At 42.2% G+C, this 6881-nt stretch overlaps 1 pseudogene; it reads right to left on the reverse strand.

The window, feature by feature from the left end:
• Positions 1-5449: 5449 nt before the first annotated feature.
• LOC147424421 (chlorophyll a-b binding protein 1D-like) lies at positions 5450-5833 on the reverse strand (annotated as a pseudogene).
• Between the last annotated feature and the right edge of the window lie 1048 nt (positions 5834-6881).

Consider the following 6881-nt stretch of genomic DNA (forward strand, 5'->3'; position numbering starts at 1 on the left):
ATAGTTTTTTAGGAATCCAACGCAACGCTTCTTTACATTTCTTGGGGCGAGTGGAATGTCTCTTACCAGGCTCCTGTCTCTTAGCACTAGCTATGGTCGCTAAAGAAGCTTTAGGGACCCACTTGTATGTTTTCTTTGCTATATTAGTATGGGTCTTGTGTGTCTCAAGCTTTATTACAACTACATCAGTTGAAACTATGGAGAGTTGGGGATATGGGGACATATGGTTCAACCTCTTGGACATGCAATGTTTTGGGTTTTATTTCCTTAAGAGGCAATATCTCAGAGATTATGGCTTGAGTGGCAAGATTAAGAGTTGGTTTCTGCGTTGTGACTCCCTCAGTCCCCCAATCAATAGTGCATTTGGCGGCTATCATCCATGCGCGTCCTAGGTTTATATTACCCTCCATAGTTCCAGCAGGCATGACCAAAAAGTCTTGAGCTACAACCCCATTGTCATAACTGATAGAAGTGTGCCGGATTCCAAAAACCGTAGTTTTTTTCTTGTTGACACCCTTGAATTGAATAATACTCTCAGATAGAGGTGGCTTCCTTAACTGACACCAAAATTCATAGGATAACATATTATGTTTAGCACCCGTGTCCAATAAGGCGTTATATAGCACTTTTCCATAGGTGCTATTTAGCTCAATAGGATATGGTAGAGGTGTGTCAGAGTCCAACCAAGCATCCTCTATTTCAACGTGGAATGCATGTGTAACTCCAAGGTTGGCCTCTCGTTGGCGTCTTATGCGTTGTTCTCGCTCTTTAGCCTCAGCTTGAGCTTGTATCTTCTTCAATTCTGTTTGTGCCTTGGCTGCCTTTTTTTGATGGATGGCATGTAGCTCCTCTTGGCTTAAAGGATCATAGTATCTTTTAAATTTTCTCCCATTGAGGAATCCAATGGTTTCAACTCCATCAAGAGTCTCCACACAAATGGTACCTTGTGGGGTGATTTCACATACTCTATATGGTCCCTTTCCTGCATATTTCAACTTTTCCTTTTTGTTACACACTCCATACATAAGGACTTTATCACCAACATTGATATCTTTGTTCTTTAGATGACGATCACCATTTCTTCCTCCTATCTTTCTCCACAAGTGCGTTTTGCACAGCCAATTGCCTTTCTTGATCTAACCTTTGAAGGATATAAAAGCACTCAACTAAAGGGTTACCATCCTCACCTTCTTGTGAAGTTAAGTGCAGACAAGGAATTACAAACTCCCATGGCATAACTGCTTCTTGGCCATATACCATTTTAAATGGTGTACAATTAATAGCCACTTTGTAAGAAGTATGATAAGCCCATAGATCTGACGTAAGCTTTAAATCCCAATCTGTACGATGAGCTATCATGAAGTTGGTAGTGAGCTATCATGAAGTTGGTAGTGAGTTCTTTTATCACTCCATTTATAAAATGAGTGCCATTGTCACTCACAATCTCAAAGGGAAAAACAAATCTTGTAATAATGTTCTCAAAGAGAAACTTGATTGTTGACCTTGCATCAGCCTTACGTGTTGCTCTGGCTTCCGTCCACTTTGTTACATAGTCAGTGGCAACGATAATATATCAAGATTGAGTGCTACTAGGTGCCGGACTAATTGGGCCTACAAAGTCTAAACCCCATTTTTCAAATGGTTGAGTCACTTTAACAGGATATAAGGGCATCTTATCCTTTCATTGTGTGATCTTGTAACGTTGGCATTCATCACATCCTTTTGCAAAAATTGATGCATCCTTGAACAAGGTAGGTCACCAATAGCCTGATTGCAGAGCTAACTCTTGATTTTGTCGTCTCCTTACGATACGGCTCAACTTTGGCTTCTCTGTAGCCTCTAGTTGTGCGATGTCAATGGGTTGTGGACTACACCACATAACCCTTTGGAGATATTCACCCCAGTTATCTACCAACTTTTGATGAGCATCACATGTTCCTATATAATTAAGCCATTCTGTGGTAGAATTATTTTAATTTATTCTAGCATGCATATTTTCTCGATATCGTCACCTCTTATATCTTTTACTCTTCTTATCTAAATTTTGATTACGGCCGATCTCTAGTGAAGAGTCACTAGATGAATTGCTACTTGTGTCTTCTGCTCCCTTGGATAGATTGTCATCTAGGGTACCACTGGTCCCTGAATGGTTTGTGCCCACATTTACACTAAGATTTAACTTAGATTCTTCGTCCTCATAGTCAATGTCAATCGATGATTCTGGCCCCAAATCGTGTGTGAGACACTACTGGTTCCAATGCCAGTCAAACTTTCATCTTATAGGTCATCAAGAGCTATATGCATTGCTTCTAGCATATTTAAGGATACGAGTGGTGGCATTTCATCCCCCTCAGGTGTTACCCAGGTTGTCCCCCTGTTTTCCCAAGTGTCTATGATTTCTGCTAAGTGGACCCAATCCACATTGTCTGACTCATTCATCCCAGGTAGAACATCCATATAAGGAGAATCTTTCCCAACATCAATGTCCACTTTACATGTGTAACAATACTGCAATGGGGCCGAGTGAAGTGTGGTGTCAGATCTATGATTAATTATAAATCTGTTTCCTAGAGGATGTGCTCAACTAGTTACAAGATCCACTCGAATGACAGAATCTTGGAACTACAAGTAGACACGGTTTTTAGACCAGTCATGCACCATTTTTGCTTCCCTCATGAAAGGACTTCCTAAGATCATCTCAGATGCCATAGTGTGCTTGGAGAATCCATAACAATGAAGGTATTTCTTATTTGATGTCCAAAGACCTTGATTTTGAGATCTTCTACATCCCAATAGGTTTAAAAATAGACCCATTAGCCATCTTTACTACTATGGTTGTGGTCCCAAGGTGAGGTCTTCCCATAGTTTCCCATCAATTTCTAGTCACAATGCTAACCCTAGTGCCACCATCAAGGATTCCCTTCACAGTTAATCCCTTGGTAGTGATTGGTATGGTTGCATTGGATTCATCGCCCTCAAAGTATTGTCCCAACTTGTTAACAGGTATAAGGTTCTCATGTAGGTTGGGTTGTGGATCTAAGTGTTCCTCCTCTATTGGCATCTCCCTAGCTCCATCCAACTGTGGTAGCCCAACCTTCAGCTCTCCATTGAGGGAAGCTCAAAGAGCTAAGAATAGCTCAGGGTCTCCATATAGTTTGGACATGATGGTGGTTCTAACTTCTGAAGCCATGAAATCCTCAATTTGGCAATATTAACGGCACCTTTTGGGTTTCAGTCTCTTGACGTGGGAAAGATGGGATCTCCATTTCTTCGATAGGGTCAGGTAGTCCCTCCGTAAACATTCTTTCCAACAAGAAATGAGTACGCCCACTTTCCCATGACTTTAAGTCACTTTCTTCTTGGATGACACTAGGTATGGCTAGGGGTCTATGGACTTTGTGAGGTTGCTATTGTGTAGGGAAAACTGTGTCTGTAATTTGGATCTGCCTAGGTGCTGGTTTTAGATCCCTTTGGGTATCTTGTACCAAACTCCTCAATTGCTTGACTCACTGATCTCCTATGTAGGGTTTGGATAAGTTCCTCTCTTCTTCTTGGATCCTGGCCGTTGTGGCTCATGATGATCTTCCCTGTTGGTTGCTTTCTTAGTGGTCGTTTTGGTCTCCATGGTTTCACCTGAATCAAAATCCTCTTCAGCGTCGTTCATATATACGGGGTTGTCACCAGTCCCTATGTTGGTCTTTGAACTGGGGTCTGACTTTGCTTCTTTTTGCGATCTCTTCCTTTGTGTTTTCTTTTTCTTCCGAGATTGGGCAATTGATGCAGTGTCTCTTTCTTCAAGAATATAATTTTGCTTTTGGAGCATCAATCGTGTGAGTACGTTTATTGGTAGCACAGGTGTACTTTGTGATGGCTCCTTGGTAGCCTCAATCAAGTTTAATGGCGTGATCTTCGATGCATTTGGATTATTTGAAAATTGGTGTTACGAGACTGGGCACCCTTCTGTTGTAGTGGTTAGCTGCAATTGGGATAGCTGGCGTAATGGTTAATTATGTCCTGTCTATTTATTTTACTAATTGAGTTGATGATGATTTTGTAGAGTGGAATGCGGAGAGTTGATGAAGAGGCGACGGCAATTACTCTTGGCCATTTTATATTTGCACAGTATCTTAGAATATCATTTCAATAAGCCACTATGGCTCTGTAAATAGTGTAGTGGGAACTCCCCTTATGGGTCATGCAAGAACTAATGAGCTTCACTCATTTACAAAAGTGAAGTGGTTGTAAAAAGAGGGGCCTCAATTTTTGGCACCTTAAATTCACAAATCTATACTCTTTATAATGCAGCTTAAAATTTTGAAGGAAGGAGAGAGCCTCCACATGTCACACTCTGGTTTATTTCAAAGAAAACCTTTGGAAACATTTCATTTGAAATGCAAAAGTGAAGAGTTAAGTACTTAGATGGTAAAAAATGAAAAGACTTTCTTATTGATTGATTGTTGACAATGTAAAGTCAAAAGATTACTTGGTAATTCAAAGTAAAACAAGGTGAGGTACCACGAGGGCCTGCGTCCAAGTCACATTGTACAACAGTGTGAATTGACCTCAGGCCTCACGACTCACGAGCCGTCATTTGCGTGGTGCCGACAGGGCCTGCGTCCAAGTCTGTCAATACATATGTCAAGGGTGGTGGTAAAGTTCTTACTGCTCAGCGTCTTAGACCAACTTCCTTTCTAAAAGATAGTTCCAAGTCATATATATACTAAGTGCAATGGTCAGAGCCAAGCAAATACCATTATTGCCATCATTTTTATAGCAATTTGCAATAGTTACTTTACATACAGGATGAAACCATGCACTTCCAATTATTGAACATTATACAGTGCTGAGTCGTAGGCAATTTTGTTGCAGTCACTCCGGACGTTAACTGGTATACGCTCTATACCAACATAGTCTTCAACCTCAAACAGATTTCTAGGCTTCAAAAGCGGTGTCTATTGTCTTTTGTATCTTCTAAATAGATAAGGTACACTTCACTATGAGAGCAAAAAACATCTGTCAACCGACTATTTGACACGAAATCTTTATCCGTTTCATATAACCTTTCCCAAATGTCTAGAGCAATATCTTGAAATTTGGCCAGAACGAAAGTTACATAATGAAAGGAAAAATACTACCTATTCACCAACACTATTTGCATTACAATGATACCACGTGATGTCTATCGCTCGCAGGAAATAAAACAACATTCACAGGTCATTTATATTAAATTTACGGAAAAAAAGGAACTATACGTAGTGAATTGTGGACTTCCTGATTTATGAACTTGACTGAAAAGGATACAAAAACCCTGAAACAAGTATCTGCCGACATGAATGAACCATATAATATTTCAGATCGAAATAGCATTACACTCGAGCGTGAGGTTCAAAATGTGTTTTACAAAGCAGAGCAAGCTGCTGCATGGACAAAGGATTAAACAAGGTGTTGCTTATTTGCCGGGGGTGAAGTTGGTGGCGTAGGCTTAGGTGTTATTGACGGTGTCAGCCAAGTGGTCGGACAGGTTCTCGATGGGGCCCTTGCCGGTGACAATGGCCTGGACGAAGAAACTGAACATGGAGAACATGGCCAGTTTGCCGTTCTTGAACTCCTTCACCTTCAACTCGGCGAAAGCCTCTGGGTCATCAGCCAAGCCGAGGGGGTCGAAGGAGCCACCGGGGTAGATAAGGTCCTCAACCTCACAAAGGGGTCCACCTGCAGCCATCCACCCAACATCAGAGTACAGCTATGAATCAATATACAGGTTTCATACGACATCGACGGACATACCTGCAACACGGTACCCCTCAACAACGCCCATAGGCAAAATGCTCTGCGCGTGGACAAAGTCAAGGCCGCCATGAGCGAAGATCTGAGAGCCAGCCTTGAACCACACATCCTCAAAATAAACCCAGACAGTCTTGAACCACACGACCTTTGGGCTGCAAACGAGTAGTTTGGACTCTGAACGCATGAGTCATGATGATTCGATCACGAGGCCAGTCTAGCCTGCTAGCCAGCCTGAAATGAGCTCTCCCCTTTTCTGTCTATCAAAATCCAGAAGGTGGAGTCGTGCAAAATTCTTCTTGGAGCCGTCTCAGGCTCTCTCAGCCCGTCTGCGTTTAGTTCAAGCTTACTCTCGCACGCCTTCTCCCAAAGACCTAAAATAGTGATGGCCGTCCACATGGATGCCATCCGTCAAAGTACACCTAACCTAGCCCAACACTAAGGCCTTTCCTTAGCAGGCCAAAAAGTAGTACTCTATCTACATTTATATTATTTACAATTCTTGGGAAGGCCATGGAGTTTCACTTCTGTCCTCAAATGTCAAGGGTGACCACTGACTACTTCTTTTCTGAAAGCCATTTGAAGAGTAGCTCGAATTTGCATTTTGAAGGCCATGAAGAACTCCCCTCTACGTGTCGCCCAATTAACCTCTCTCAACACGCTTGCACAATGAACCTCTCTCAACACGATTTCACAATAAACCTTCCATGCGGTAAATGATCTTCGATCTCGGCACATCTGTGTTAGTGTGTGTGTGTGTGCGTGTGTGTGTGTGTGTGTGTGTGTGTGTGTGTGAGAGAGAGAGAGAGAGAGAGAGAGAGAGAGAGAGAGAGAGAGAGAGAGAGAGAGAGAGAGAGACCCGTTGCAGGTGTGTGTATGAGAGATAGAGTTGGCGTGCCATTTGTATTGGAGCGTTGCGGAGGTCTTCCACATTTGCATTGCATTAATGAAGTGCAATGAGCTCGACAATTCATCCATGGGAGTCTAATAATTTGTTGTGGATGTCTTAGACACATTGTGTGTGTACATGTGCATGTGCGTACGTGCATGTGTGTGTGCGTGTGTGTGTGTGTGTGAGAGAGAGAGAGAGAGAGAGA

This window comes from Adiantum capillus-veneris, chromosome 25 (genome assembly GCF_014529385.1).
Source record: "Adiantum capillus-veneris isolate H3 chromosome 25, ASM1452938v2, whole genome shotgun sequence".
NCBI classification, from domain to species: domain Eukaryota; kingdom Viridiplantae; phylum Streptophyta; class Polypodiopsida; order Polypodiales; family Pteridaceae; genus Adiantum; species Adiantum capillus-veneris.